Source organism: Oxyura jamaicensis, chromosome 1, assembly GCF_011077185.1.
Source record: "Oxyura jamaicensis isolate SHBP4307 breed ruddy duck chromosome 1, BPBGC_Ojam_1.0, whole genome shotgun sequence".
NCBI classification, from domain to species: Eukaryota; Metazoa; Chordata; class Aves; order Anseriformes; family Anatidae; genus Oxyura; species Oxyura jamaicensis.
In genome coordinates, this window is record NC_048893.1 from 36,821,784 (window position 1) to 36,838,536 (window position 16,753).

Below are 16,753 nucleotides of genomic sequence, written 5' to 3' on the forward strand. Positions count from 1 at the left end.
TGAACCCCTTCTCTCTAGGAGGATCTTCACACCTTCAATTAAATAAGTATATGTTTCAAATATTTATCTTTCCTGTTGAAACTCTCTGACTTATGCAAGTTTTGATACAGCCTATAATCATCCACACTCACTTGTAGGTGATTTCCTATTAGCCTGTTGTGGTTTTTGCAGGCTGCAAAATCAGCTGGTGGCTTTTAAAATGGCTTTGAGAATAGGTTAAGGGAGTGGAATGCCCCAGTGAATCTCAGTGAGGTTTGGATACTTGATGTGTTCTTCTGGAATTAAGGTATTATGGGGTGTTATTGAAAAATGATTACAAAACACTGGAAATAGTCCAAGAAGTATATCTGATGTTATTGAAAAATGATTACAAAACACTGGAAATAATCCAAGAAGTATATCTGAACTCTTCTGTCTTCTCTAATGATTACTCTGGTAGGCTTTTTTTGCTATAAATCTATGACTTGTCCTATTGATTTTTACATTTGATTCACAGGAGAGCTTGTTTCTCTAAGAGGCATAATATACAAACATAAAAACAACACATTGGGCAAAAAGGGATCACTTCACTTCACTTGAGAGAAGCAATTTTTAAGGCTAGGAATAGAATTTATTATACCCTATACCAATGGTACAATTAAAGCATCTTTTAAATTTAAAAATAAGTTATTTTCCATTTTAATATATTAAAGTCCCTGTTGAATCTTTATTCTGGACCTGACTGAAATTTTACAGAAGTAAAAGGATCTCTTTCCAGTGTATACAGTGGATATCAGATCAGCCACCAGTTGATCTAACTGGGGTGCAAGCCTCTTTAGTAATATTCATTAAACCTAAGTAACTACCATGTATGTCCTTTTGTGGTTAATTAGCACACACTCTTGCTGCCACAAAGGTTTCTTGAGATGGTCTTGTTTTTCTCGTTGACAAATAAGCTTCTGTACAGTAATCTGAAACTCTACTTGAAGATACTGGATGAGAAGTTCCTACTGCAGTTAACTTCCCCATCTAAAGCAGTCAAAGAAGCACAAAGTTTCTTCTCTGGTTAAGAAATTATCCCTCACTTGCAAGTGAACTTCCAATGAAGCATGACTATTATTTGCACAGTACAAATCACTACCACTTGTTAATAAAGATAAATAAAAAATGACTCATTGCTGATACAACTATCTGACCATTTGAAAACACAAAATAATTGCATTTCATTTCTTTGTGTGTGTATATGCTGTCTCAAAAGGACTTTCCCCAGAGATTTAAGGAGGTAAGATATTTACATGTAAATATCTTCAGATATTTAGGAGACAGGAATGTGGAGCTTACCTGCAAGTGACAAGAAATTTGTACATGATGGGGGGGACATCCCCAAAGGCATGACCTTAAAAATTGTCACTCTTGTCATGTCCCCTTTGGCTGACAAAGCCTGTTCCTGTGATCAGATGGTAACTGTGGTTATTCTCGTTTAAGCAACTTTTTTGTTTTCCTAAGGAATATCTCTAAGTTAAGCAGTCTTACTCGGCTAGAAAAATTAGCAGCAGCCCTTGCATTGGTGTACCCTTGCCTAGTGTGTTCTTACCTCATGCAGGCCCTATACATCTCAGTCTGTCATGGGTGCCACTTGCTGGCTCAGCAATCATTCCTCAGGTCCTTACAACACTTATGCCATTCATCTTCATGTTTTTCTGAAGTCAGGCTTGCTGTTGTTTGCCAGCTCATTAAGACTATTCTGTTTTCACAGAGCCAGTGGAAAAAGTCTTCAGAAAAGATGGAAATCTGGAGATCTGGATTCCACCTGGGAAGGAGGAGATATAATTGTCAAGAAGTCCTATTTTCCACAAACAGCAATGTGATGGATTGCTGGCACATTATGAAAAATCAATACAATCTACTGTTTCATTTGTTTGTTGTTGGGTTTTTTGTTTGTTTGTTTTTTGGAAGGATTAGATTCCCACAGTCTGTAGTGATTTCAAGGGGCAGCTGCCAGCATCTTGCGGTTGCCCACAGGTGAAGACCTCACAGTTGTTCATCCCGAAATCTCGCAATGTTCCTGGCCCTGCTACTGCAGCGGAGCAGGCAGGGTGAGAGGCAGGGCCAGGACGGTTTGGAGGAAAGAAATGGAAATGCTGCTTCTTAGGTCTGCCTTGCAGTATGTAGTACAGCTTTACAGTACAGTACCTTAAGATAAGTTTTTTCTCTGAACTTGTTAATTTTTGGCTTTGGAGCACTGGAATAAAAGAATTGTTTTTACAGCTTATCCCCTCACAGAATTTTCCACTAGACCACGTGCCAAGCATTTTCAGCATTTTTCACTCCCAGCTTTACGAGCACAGCTTTTCTAATTCAGGATAAGGACTCTGAGGATCCTGTATAGTTTGCAAGCTAGGAGAGACTGTGTAAAGAACAGTCCTGCCTTCATTTCATTGTTTATATCAGCAGTTCATGTTATTCAAATACACAAAGTGCCAAAACAGTAAGAGAAGCTCTCTACCTCAAAGACTTTCTCTTAATGTTAACACTGGGAAAAAACACATCAGATTGGACACTACAGAAAATGAAAGTAGACACACATGGAAAATACACTGGGGAACACTGTGGACTATACACAAAAGGTATAGGAATAGCATGTACATACACGCATAGTGTTTGTATTGCACATAGGAGCCTTTTGAGTTAAGAGGGCTGAGGGAACTGGGGTTGTTTAGTCTGGAGAAGAGGAGGTGCAGGGGAGACCTTACTGCTCTCTACAACTACCTGAAAGGAATCATAGAATCATAGAATATCCCGAGTTGGAAGGGACCCACAAGGATCATCAAGTTCAATTCCTGGCACCACACAGGTCTACCCAAAAATTCAGATCATATGGCTAAGAGCACAGTCCAAATGCTTCTTAAACTCCAACAGGCTTGGTGCAGTGACTACATCCCTGGGGAGCCTGTTCCAGTGCACGACAGCCCTCTCAGTGAAGAACCTCTTCCTGATGTCCAGCCTGAAAATCCCCTGCCACAGCTTGACAACATTCCATCAGGTCCTATCACTGGTCACTAAAGAGAATAGATCGGTGCCTGCTCCTCCACTCCCCCTCATGAGGAACCTGTAGGCCATGATGAGGTCTCCCCTCAGTCTTCTCTTTTCCAGGCTGAACAGGCCAAGTGACCTCAGCCACTCCTCTTACGTCTTCCCCTCTAGGCCCTTCGCCATCTTTGTAGACTTTCTCTGGATACTCTCCAACAGTTTCATGTCCTTTTTGTACTGTGGTGCCAAGAACTGCACACAATGCTGGAGGTGAGGCTGAACAGTGCAGAGCAGAGCAGGACAATCCCTTCCCTCAACCAACTAGCAATGCCATGCTTGATGCACCCCAGGATATGGTTGGCCCTACTGGCTGCCAAAGCACACTGCTGGCTCATATTCAACTTGCTGTCAACCACAACGCCCAGATCTCTCTCTGCAGGGCAGAGGAAGGTGTGGGGAAATAGGAACTGGCCACTTCTCATGGATAACTAGCAATAGGACAAGAGGTAATGGCCTCAGGTTGCACCAGGGGAGGTTCAGCTTGGAAATGAGGAAACATTTATTTTCAGAAAGAGCAGTCAGGCATTGGTATGGGTTACCCAGGGAGGTAGTGGAGTCACCATCCCTGGGGGTGTTCAAGGAAAGGTTGGATGTGTTGCTTAGGGACATGATTTAGTGGGTGACAGTGGTGGTAGAGGGATGGTTGGACCATATGATCTTGGAGGTCTTTTCCAACCTTAATGATTCCATGATTTCCTATTAAATTAGTCTCATTGATTTGCTTCCTTGCAGCATGCACAAGGTTCCAACAGGCACTAGGCTGGGTGTGCTGACAGGTTTTTCTCACTGTGGGCTTCCTATACAAATGGAAAAAGAGCCTAACCACACCATGAGACAAGTGATGGAAGAGTGAAAGGGGTCAGGAAAGGGTTAGGTAGAAGAGGGAGAAATGATCAGGCAGTAAGAGGTGGACAGCAGTCACAGAGCAAGCACTGACCAGCCTGTAATAAAACATTTATTTTATCACATAGGCTGGGAACACTGTGTATCTGGAGAGAGGCCAGTGATGAAAAACTAATGGAAGAAATTAATCTGAAGAGCATATGGGAGGATACTGATCGCTTTGTATATATGAAGAAAGCATGCATTAGGTGTAGCAGATGATGTGAGAGGAAAGAGCCTGCACTAAAACAAGCAGAGAAGCCAAATGCAGTGTAGTTAGGGCTGAAAGCAAGGAGAAAAGAGTCACTTTGCTTGCCCACTGCCGCTCAAGGGTAAGGAGGAGAGCAGCACAGTCACAGCCTGGGCAGAGCAGTGTTTTCACACCTAAGCAATGTAACGTATGAACTTGAACTTCAGTGACTGCCAGGGTTGTTCAAAGTTTACGCCTTTCCCAAAGACCAAGAGGAACTCTGTGCAACATCCGCACCCATATTTGGTGTCAGACCCCAAAACTGCAAAATATATTGTGGTTCTGGGCCCTGCTCTAAGGCTCTGTTTGTCATTTTCAGATGGCACCACAAGTCTGTGGGGCTTACAAGGGTGGGGGAAGAGCACCTCCTCACCCTGCCAGAGGGGAACAAGCTTCCCAGCTCAGCCTAATAGGATAAGTCCCACCAGACCTCATGGAAGTATAGCATAAGATAACAAAACAAAGGCACCATTTTTCCCTGCAGTTTATCTTTCTCTGCCTTATGCCTTTTGTTTATGGGAATTTCATCAGAATGCATGGCATTATTTTGAGATATAGCATTCATTTTTCTAAGAGTCACAGGCTTAAAAAACTGTGGTAGCATCAAGCAGGTTTGTTTCCTGTCATTTATTGCCCTGCTAGTACAAACGCTTATTTTTTCTAAAACACATATCTTGTGGTCAGCTGCATCTGGTGCTAATACACAATTACGGTAAATTTACATTTTACCAGCTGAAATTTCCTGTAAACCTCCTGTGGGCTAGCAATACAAAATGAAACTAAGCAAGCCTTTTCTAACAGATGAGAAATATTATTTGATTTGACTTTTTTATTTTTATTTTTATTTTATTTTAGTAACAGCAGCTGGATTGTCTGCTGACTTACTACAGCTTGCACCAAGCATGAAAAAAGCATATGGCAAATAATAATTTTCAAGACACTTACAGACATTTTCCCCTATTACAAAAAACCTTCCTACTTTGTGGGGCATTATGGGTAGGGATGTTTAGTGATCAGTCAGCTCTGAAGGAGCTTGCAAAAGACCTGTTTTGCTCTGTGTGTCTTCTAAGCTATGCATAAGAACAAGAACTTCATGATGGCTTCCTACTTGTTGTTTCACAATAATATGAGCAGCCTCTAGAGGCATAGTCTCCAAAGCCAAAGGGAATTTTTCTACATGACTTAAATAGAAGTGGCTGGTGCCATTAGGTATAGATAGTATAAGGTATGAATAAGTATTAGACAATATATGTATCTCAAACTTTATTCTGTAGGGTTTCAAGTGGTCCTGTAGATTCCCCACTATGATACATAAAATGATTAACACCAGTAATGAAAATTGCATTTTTTTTTTCTCCTTTCCAAGGAAGACAATCAGAACTAGCAGCATCCATATTAGTTGGTTGCTCCTGTGTAAAATGCTTCCCTATATCCTCATCTTTGCCATTCAGATGAGAAGAGGATTCAGCTCGTTCAACCCTGTCCTATCCATTGACTGCAGAAACCAGGAAATCTGTATAACCTTTTTTTTTTTTTTTTTCTCAGCCAGCTATCTTTCCTCAATTATCTTATCTTTCATAATTAGGTAGATGAAGACAAGCCCTAATACTGACCTCTGCATTTCTGGGGCTAGCTGAGCACCTCTCCACCCACAAGGCAGCATCCTAACAGCACTGCCCAGATTCAGCTGGTTTGCTCAACCTGAATGACGTAAAGGGATCTGAGGACCCACCACTCAACCTTGTATGGTGTGCTTGGGCAAAGCACATGGCATGTCCTGGTTTGATAACCACATATATGGGCTTTGCCTTGGTGTTGCACAGGTGGGAGAAGAAATAAATTGTGTGGCACTAGATAGCTATCTGCTGAGCAGTTTGCTTTTGCTCAGAGGAAATTGTTTCTACAGTGCAAAGGTACATAGGAACACTGCACATTTTCTTCAAAGGGTGGTGCTTTGTGGCCTAGGATAGCAGAAAGTCATATGATAAAGGTGCCAATGACTTTTCAGACTGGTTGACAGAAAGCAAGGAGCAAGTAAACATTCAAAGTACATTTTTTCTTGGGTACGTTTTCTTGTGTTTTAGATGTCTTTTCAACCTGACATTTCAAGAGCCGTCTGTTTACACATCCCACGCACAGCTAGCTCAGCAGTGTGAGGCAGTGAGGGATGGGACAAGAAACACAGGGCGTTTAGGTGTAGCCACCCCCCATGCACCCCATCAAACATGTCCTGGCTCCCCAGCTGGGTGCTGGAGACCTCCAGGGGCCTGGGAGAGGACAGGGCTCCTGCACCCTCCCTGGGGCTCATGCAGAGGCATGTCCTCCAATCTTTTCCACCTCCCAGAACTTCCCAGCTGCTAAATATAACATTTTGGTGGCTGGTGGCCAGTATTAGATCTGTCATCAAATGTCTCTTGGTCATCAAGGGCAGCATATGGTGTGCAGCTGTGTGAGGATGAGGGGACTGTGGGACAGATAACAGTTCTCCTCTGCCATTTGAAGCACTATAAACCCTTCTGCTCCAGATGACCTTAAGTGTGTGCTTTTTCTTAGCCATATTTTGCATCCTGACTGTACCGGAAACCATAGGAGAAACCACACCTGCTTCACTAGCTTGCTCCTTAACATTAATTTATGGTTGTGTGTTATTTTAGTGTGTTACCTTGTTTCTATGGAAATGATTCAAAAAAGGGTGTATCCAAAGGCAAGGTGCTAATTGTTTCAACAGTATTTTTAATTTAGGCACCCAGCTCTGGCAGCGCAGCTCCCACTGCACCTGCCCCCTGCCCACATGCAGAGGATGTGGGAAAGGGGGAGAGGGAAAGCTAGCTGCCTGAGAACATGTGTTTCTTCACTACAGTGTCACAAAGAGCACATGCATCAAAGAGATTTTGCTGGTAGCAGACTTCTACAGCTTTGCTGTATAACTAAAATCCAAAGGCAAAGTCATTGTATGGATATGCATACACATACGGGTACAAGTAGCTTAGACTCATCACAGACTCTGCAAGCAGTGAGATTTTTGGATGCAATTTCCAGATTCCTGACTGAATATTTAGTTCTGGTAACAGTAATGACTTTATTTGACTATATAAGTTATTATTTATTTGACTATATAAGTCATTATAATGACTTTATAATGATTTAAAACTGTAACCTGACTTGGATGAGGATGGAGGTGCCTCCAACATCTACCTGTGCTACAGACTCTTTGCTTTCCTTGTCACAGGATGCAACTCAGTGAAGGCTAGTGCACACTGGTGATTTTCATTGCACTTTATTAGATCTCTAAAGAACAAATGAGAGTTTTTGTGCACACCAGCTATTTCCACTGAACACAATTTGGTGTTTAGCATTAAATTAGAAAGCTCACCTCCATAGTTTGGATGCAGAGCTACAATTTAAAAGAACATGATCTGAGACCTATTAGGGTCCTTGTTCTACAAGCTAACTGTGCAATATCAGACTGGCCCTCAACTGGAATGAACAAACGTGAAATCTGACTTCATCAGTTTTGAATTTCAATGGCTTTATCCTTCCCCATTTAGCTTTCAGTTTCACTCACCTCAGTTGATGGTTATCATTCATTCTTAGATATATTTATTTGATATTTGTTTAGTCATACTCTTCACAGTGTTTCATGCCCTACCAGTTCAATTCACTGAGGGTTAATAAATCTGGGTTAAATTTTTTACAAAATGACATCTAAAGAGACGATACAATCTATATGTAGGTACGCTGGCTTACTTTGAAATGGTCTACCTTTTCAAATGATAGATTCATCTTCTGCTTCCTGTACTCCACTGAAGTATCAGTTTCCTGTTTTTCCTGCCTTCTCTCTGACCAGATTCATAGCCAGTATCCTAAACTCATCCAACAGTTAGCTGCTGCCATTTTCTAAGTTGCTATCTTGGCTTTTGTGATGCTCCTCTTCCCTACCTGCAACTTTATCTGTCTGCGTAGACTGAGAATCTTCCCTGTCTCCAGCTCCAAATTTCTGTAGGGAGTTCTTAAGCTATGCTGTGGACTCCTGTTCTTTCTCCTTTGGTAGTCTACATTCTTCACTTTTGTTTCTTAGTAATCTCATTCACAGGTAGGCATTCAATCATTAAGTCTGCTGATGACTACCCACTCCACCCCTTGAACTTGTATTTTTCTACCCAAAATAAAGTCCCTGCAGTCTCTTTGTGAATGGCCAAGACCAGCTTCAGATCAACATGGTCAAATGGAATCAGAATTTTCTTCTTAAGTCAACCCTTTCTAGATCCAGGCTAGCAAGCAACATTTTCTTAGGCCTGCAAGTCAGATCTTTCAGGTCAGCACTCTTTGGGTCCTCACATCCCTGTTGTCACCAGGTCTGACAAGTTCTACAAAGTCTACAAACACAACAGCACCAAATACAAGACTTCTTCCATCTACACAGGTAAAATTAACAGCTAAATTTTTATTCTGTCCTCATTTTCAGTCATATTCTACTCTGGCACCCTTTTCTTGGTCTTGAGCAATGTAGACATGTCTTCTATCTGAAGACCATTTTTCTGGTGTTTCACACATTGAACTATATCCTAGTTATACATCAGTTCTAAGAAAAATCTTGGTGGTTTTAGACCCTAATGTGTCCAGTTTCCAGTGGCATGAGAACACAGACAGTGGTTTTCTTCACTTGCCTAAATATCTGTTGACTTGGCATAAATTATCAGCAAATACTGTTTTTACCTTTGTGATAGAGACTTACAGAAGCAAGTTCCTGCTTCATAATGGTCTTCCGAACTCAGAGCTACCATGTTTCTGTCAAAAGCTTCTAGGACAAATGCGTATAAACAGGTGGGTGAGACCTCCCTGCTTCCTATAAGACCTACCATTTTTAATCTAATTTCTTTAAATTTTTGGTAGCTGTTCCCTGGATGAAGAGTGTGCTTATTTGAAGCAATTGTGCTCATAATATGAAGCTGGCATTGGTCTCTTGCATGTGTCTCTGACCCCACAGCTCCCTTTTTATTTTCCCCCTTTCCAGAAATGAAAATGATGAAACACTGTTACCAAGGTCTCCATCTGGGAACCTGCAATTTCTATCTTAAAAAAGGCAAATCAGTCTTGCCATATAAGCTCTTGTGCAAAGTTTAGGCTTTATACAATGTAAATTGAAAAACCTTAAAATTCTGCAAGACTAATGAAACTATTCCCATGGCTTTCGGAATCCAGTTTGTTACCTCTGTAGAATCCTGTTTGCTCAACAAAGAGGTTTACTCTGGATGGTAACCCCAACCCTGTGGTAACAACTGCTCAAGAACATGGAAATAAGACATTTCCAGCTGAAGTCATGCATGTAATTGCTGTTCCAGCTCAACACCAAACAAGTAAATCAGCCTAGAAAATACAAAATCAATCAAATTACAGGCACATATTGCTTTATTAGTATAAGTTTTTAAACATAGGTAAATCAGTGTGGGTGGTTTCCCACTTATGGAAAAAATATTATCTTGGAAAATGGTGGCAGGAGAGGAAGGCTGGAAGAGCTGGGTGGAAATTCTCCATGAATTTAGCCTCTATCAAGATGGCAGGCACCAACTGTAGGTGCTGCAATTCTCCATGCTCGCTTAGGCTCCATCTGCCTCTGAAGCTGTGTTGATCCATCCCTCATCTGTGGAGCTGATGACCCAGCTGCATCAGTAAAGGCAACATGGCAAATGACCTGTGTCAGACTGCAACCCCAGGGCTTCGGGCTGCCCTCCCAAATCCCTATGAGAGAGGACACCAGACCCATTCCTCTGTGGGTCCCTGTCCCTCACCCTGGATGTGCTCTTCCCTTCACTCATGGCTGCAAAGTGAACATTCCCTTTCCAACCACTTTGCACTTGAACCTCTGTGCAGTGCCTCTTCTTTGCTTTCCAGCTGTTAAACACATTTATCTCCAAACATATTTTCCTTCTTTACCTCGGAGAGATTGTTTCCGTAATTTTCATATCCCTTGCCTTTCTGCATCTGCAATACAGATGTGTCAATCAAAAATTTTGAGGTGTCTGAGAAATTTGTAATTACCATAGGAGATACCCCTTTCAATATGTTTTTTTTTGGTTGGTTGGTTGGTTGGTTTTGGGAAATCTGATTTATAAAGAATATGAACCATTATTTTTTTTCTTGTAAAGCATTTTCTCATACAGCATTATGAACTGACAGGTAATACAGCCTTCCAGTAATTTAGAAATTAGAATTAAATAATGAAATAATCTACTGTTCCTTTGCAATAATAAACGTCTTTGCCTTGATATTAGCCATTTATTTTCACAGTTGCTCTTTAATATCTTGGAAAATTAACCACAAACTGTTTTTGTTGCCCATATTCTTTAATTACTTTATTGTCGTTTTACTTCTATGAGTCAGCCAGATGACTGTTCAATAGCTCTGTGACTAATTTAGTGCCTTTTTTCAACAAACAGATACACCAAACAGTACCTAAATAAGATCATTTTAGTTCTCCTTTAAGGTGTTGCGTCTGAACTCTTTGCTCCTTTGCTGCAAACTGTGCTCAGTGCTTAGCTTTGACCACATCTGAGTAAGACCATGGTTCGATCCATTCCTCTTCTTTATAAAAGTGTGCGGACCTCAAAATTGTCCCAGTTGGCTCAACCACCTCTGCTTGCAAGTGCTACATCAGCTGCAGGTACGTAATGCTATGTATTACATAGCTGTAGGGAATCAGGGATTCCTTTGAGCTGCACCTCTCTGTGAGCCATGGTAGCAGTTACCCTCCATTTCACGAGGTCCATGGTTTGATTGTTTGTTGTTTATGTTGCCTGTGCTTGCCAGAGGCAGGTGGGGTTCAGAGTTGTGCTCAGCCCAGAGGTGAATTTTTGTTCATGCAGCTCAGCAATTTTTGAAGTTTTGTGTCTGATGGAAAGAAAATCTGGCTTGCTTCTGGCTCTCTGAGGCAGAAGAGGCAATACAAAACCAGGCTAAATATCAGGTTGTGTTATTCTATCAGACCTCTTTCTCTGATTTTTTTTGCAGACCTTTCCCTCACCAAAGCCTTCTCAAACACATGAAATGTAGTGTTTCCTTTTCTATGATTTTATTTAATGATTACACTCGAGTGTGTAGTCCCAGTGATACACACAAATGAATGAACTCTGCTGCAGCAAAGGTGTTTTTGAGGCAAGTTGTGTGAGTATGTGCGTCTCACAATAAGATAAAATGTTGTGTGGCAGTACTTTGGGGTGGCAAAGCAGGACTACAGTGAAAAGGAAATTTACCTTTCTTCTTGGGCTAACACCAAGTCAGACATTTATAAGCTCCAAGCCACCTGTTCCACTCTCAGTCCTCATTGGGTATGAAAAACTGTAACTGTGTTTATGCTGGTATGTCAGAATAGGAAAAGCTACTTAGGAGCTGATTTATTATACATGCCTTTGCATACTCCTGGGGGAGGGGAGGTTTTGTACAGGAGGTCTCCTTTAATTCAAGTAGAGACAAACTAAGAATAACTACCAGGGAGAAAACAATAACAGTAAAAAGCAGCAAAACCCACAGACTTTCCTATGAAGATAAAACCAATTAGCTACAGGTAAGAAATAGCCAGACAAGAAGTAAAACTCCCACACTAAATTGTTAGACTCATTATTTCTGAAGTGGGTGAGTAAGAATCTCTTCAATTAATGGATACAATGGAAGATGAAAGGGACAAAGCATAACAACATCAACTCCGTGAAACAGTGAATAATATTTGTTAGGAGCTCACAAAGTACTGGTCTCAACAAAAAGCTGTTATACTAAGTTGCATAAACCCCGTATGCAAGTGAGCATGATAAAAACAGAGTGAAAAATAGAATAAAATGAGAGTGGTTGCAGAAAACTCATATAATTTAAAAAAAAAAAAAAAAAAAAAAAAAAAAACTGCTAAAGTGCATGGCATGTGTGGTCTTCTTAAGGTTAGGGGGCTGAGCGTGGACAAAAGGCTGGTTGTGGCTTTTCTTAAAATAGACAGGCATATGTTAGTGCACACATGCAAACACCCATACATTCATCTATTGATAGGGATTTCCTGTATGCTCCGCCAACATTAGCTGGGTCACATCTTGGGGAAAGCAGTCAGTCCCAAAAAGAGATGTGTAGGAAGGGGTGGCTTTAGGCCCTATTCATCAAATCCAGAAGTCTGATTATGGAAAGGGCCGAGAGATCAGAGCAATCAGAGAACTTCCCTGGGAGTGGGAGAGGAAGAGGGCCAGATGATCAGAGGAAAAATGTCTAGTTACAAAGATGTCACGAGTCAGCTGTGGAAATTTGAAATAGAAACAAGGATTGGGGATGAAGGTTAAAATCAGACCAAAACCTTACTCATTTTCCTATCTGATCTGCTAAGTGGGTGCTCAGATGTAGCTCATTCATTCTGAATAAGAGGCCAGAGAAAGTTCTTGGGAGCATGGACAGCAACAGGAGCCAAGCTGTCCATGCACAAAGGGAGCAGGGTTAATTCACTTCTTATTTCATCCCATCTGGACTCAGAAAGAGACCTTGATTTTGAGCTTCATGAGACTCTTGCCACATCACTGTGCTGCACTTTCAGAAATGCCCTGCAGAGCAATGCACACAAGAAGCTTGTCTTGGAAAGGAGAGCTAACACTGACAAGTATGTCAAAAATAAGTTGATCCAATACTAAAGGCACCTTTGTGAGAAAGACTTTTCTGTATTGTCAGGCATTTGCTCACACGATTTCAGAAAGTTTATCAGAACAGTGACTCTGAAGCAGAAAATGGCCTAGCAAAATGGAAAATACATGAATTGATGTCGTACATGACCTAACAAATTAAAATATGTGTGAAATGAGTGCTGCATGTATAACAAGAGTGCCTAAAGCTATTAAACTATTGTGGAGGTAGAATGGAGCTGCTCCTTAGCACTAAGAACTCAGATGGACCCTGCCACATTCTCCAGGATTACCTCTGGTTTGAGACAGAGCTTTCAGTAGGTGGATTCCACAAGTAGACATGATGTCATTTCTGTAAAAAGTTAAAATATAATGTGCTCGGGTTTATAATAATTTTTAAAGCTTTTTTTTTTAATGGTATGATAAATGATTATTTGGAAGTAGCTTTCATCACTGGATAGAAATTATTTAGCTGAGTTGACTTCTACTTCTCATCTGAGACTTTGGTTTTCTCTGTGCAGACTAAAAGATACCTATCTTGTCCTATCTGTGTATAACTTAATCTGGAAACATAGGCAAAAATGCATGAGCGTTTCTTCTCCTAATTGTTCATCTAGCACTGGTGCAGCTGGTCTATACATAATTTTAGAATTCATAAGAAAGAACACAGAAAACAAAGAGCCAGCTTAATAAGACGACCAGTTAGAGGTTTTAAAATGAGTAATTATTTCCATTTATATCCATGTCATTAGCCACTTGTGAGAAATGCCATCTCAGAAGTCAACCAAGGTATTTTTTTCCAGTGTTCAAGAAGCAAATAATTTTTTTGCAAAGTATATATGATTAAAAAACAATGGCTAGATAAGTGCCAAGATCTTCATCAGCTGGGTAATATGCATGGACCTTCATCATTGTTTGTTTCAGATAGGAAACCACAAAAATCTGTTAGTTCATACATAATTTTTCATAAACGTCTTCCTTGATAATCTACAAACTAAAACAATTACATGAATGGCATAAGGCAGATGAGAGTATTTTATACAATTTCTACAAAACCCTGAAAGCTGCTATGCACATTTTAAATTCATTGTTTTCTGGTATTTTATGTATTTTTGAGAATGTTGTTATTTACCAATAAATTATGGCCCTTCCATAAATTCACAACTATTTTATTCCAAACATACTTCTAATAGTTTTAATGAGGGAAAGGAATTTAGCACATTTTTTGTAATCAAAACCAGAACAACTCAGCTTTACAGAGAGTAATAAAATCTTTCCAGCATTAGGCAAAAGGTGTTCCCTGGGTGTCTGGAGTGGTTGTAAGAGAAGTTTGATTGATGAATCAAAAGACTGCAAGGCTTGACGAGCCAAATTAAGTAGAGTCCATGATACGCAGTGGTTTTCTGATTATGGGGAGCAACCCATTTTCTTCCTACTTCTGAGGATTACACATCACGTGCAAAGAAAGATAAAGAAAAGAAGAAATGGGAAAGCTGGAAGATGGGTAGCCATATTTTGCTACACTGTACTAGGACCAATTCACCCAGAAATCATATTTATTGCTGATGCTAGACCATTATGTTGCTCCTCACCTACTTCATCAACCTACATACATCCTATGCATTGTAGAAGTTGCTGTTATCTCTACTCTGTCCTACACAAAACAGCAGAGAGGTGGGAGGTTTTGCATGAGTTGCTATTTTGAGCTGAAAATCCCACACTCGTCTGCCAAGTTTGGGTTGTTTTCCACCCCTACCTTTTTGGGGGGACTTTTTGATTACTCCCGCATCCTACCAAGAAAAAAAAAATAAATCAAAAAACATGGTCACTCCTGGAATGGTGGAAGAAGGTGACACCTAGGAGGGAGGGATTTGAGCTGACAGCATTGACCCTGCAGGATTCCAGAGTGAAAAAAGCTGAGCTACAAACTGTAGGTATGGGGGATATAAGCTGCTCTCGAGCATGCTTCTACACCAGGGGTGCAGTAAGCGGGCTGAGTGGCTATTGGTTTTCTAAAAGGTCTCAGGGGAATCCCGAAGATCTGCAAGCCAGTAATGGTGACATACCACGCAATACCGAGACAGAGTGGGCCTGTGGATAAATGTGGTGCACAAGAGAATAGTAAATGTGACGTTTATGAAAGGAAGTCACACCTCACTGCAAAGCTAGAGTTTACTGAGGAGTCAGTGAATATACAGACAGAGCAGAACCAAAATAACATAATCTCCTCGGATCTGTAGAGGAGTTACAACTGAGTCTTACAGTATAGCTACCAAAGAAGTTGAGTTGTTATAATAATAAGCAGTAAGAAAGTCCTCACATAAACGTGTAGCTATTTAAAGATAAGAAATAAGCAATAGGAATCTGTATGGGTTTTGCAATTAAGAGAGTTTAGTTATGAGAAGGCTTGCCTGAGGCATATGTTTTTTTAAGGTAGCCATCAGAAATTTTGGAAACAGCGTGAATTGTGAAATAATGAAGTTTGCTGATGTACTACGGTATTCAGGATAGCTAAGAGGAGGTCCAGCTGCAGAGAACTACTAAAAGACTTCAAATTACTGAGTGACAAGGCAATAAAATGGCAGATAAAAATCAGTGCTGATAATTACAAAATTATACACATGAGAAAAGGCAATTTTCATTTTATATGCACAGTGACAGGCTCTAAGTAAGCTGGTAAGTCTAAGGAACAAGATTTTAGGATTACGGCAGCCAGCTCTGTAAAAACATCAATTTGTCTGTGTAGTGGTAAAAATGTCAAATAGAAAAATAGTGACTGTTAGAAAAGAACTGTCAGAAAACAGAAAACATCATTATGACATGGTACACTCGCAGCCTGGTGTGTAGCACTGATTCCCTGTCTCAAAGGGGCCAAATGGTGGGAGAAAAAAGGTCAGGCTGGTGAGCACAGAGACCCTATCTCTGTCTCTGGGAATATTTGTGCTGCAGACACATGGAGGTCCTGGGGCAGCATTGCTACGTACTGCCTTGTCCTTGCTCCATATATAGCAACAGCTACTGGCCATTGCTGACGGCTCTGTGGTGAATGCTGATCTCTGACCCATCTGCTTTAAATGCATGTCTGTGCCTCCTTGCATGTGAGCAGGAGAGTAAGAAGGAGAAGGCCAAGGAGATATGCAGGAATACAGAGTAGGAACAGAATAAATATACTGCAGAAGTGATGAATACACCACACAGACTTTCTGAGACAGTTATCTTTTATTACTATTATTATTATTATTGCTATTATTATTTCCTTTCTAATTTTAACTACTACATAATATTGTTTCACTCCTGTGTATACATATACATCTATTAACTCTCTTTCTCAGTCTGCATAGCTGGAAAAAATTTACATCGAAATTCAGTAAAAATGTTCAACAATTCTGCAATGTTTCTCTTTGGAAAGATTTAGGGCAGCCATTAAAATTCATTTCACATTTAAATTTAGCTCAGCTGGAAGAGCTTCCCTTCCTTGGATATAGTGAGGAATGATGCAAAGAGGAGATCCAGGATTCGTATTGGTATGAAATAAGAGACGACAGGCTTACATACTGAAAGTGATTCATCTCATTTGTATAGTACACACAACTGAGAGGAAAAATGTGTTCTAGTGGAGTCCAATTTTTATGCTGTTCTTCTCTAACACTACTACCACAGTAATGGAGCAAAATGGGGAATTATTAGTTCAGCATTAGTGTCAGGTTTATCAGAAAAGGTTTAAAGATGCTTAAAATTGAAAGAAAGAAAGAAAGAAAGAAAGAAAGAAAGAAAGAAAGAAAGAAAGAAAGAAAGAAAGAAAGAAAGAAAGAAAGAAAGAAAGAAAGAAAGAAAGAAAGAAAGAAAGAAAGAAAGAAAGAAAGAAAGAAAGAAAGAAAGAAAGAAAGAAAGAAAGAAAGAAAGAAAGAAA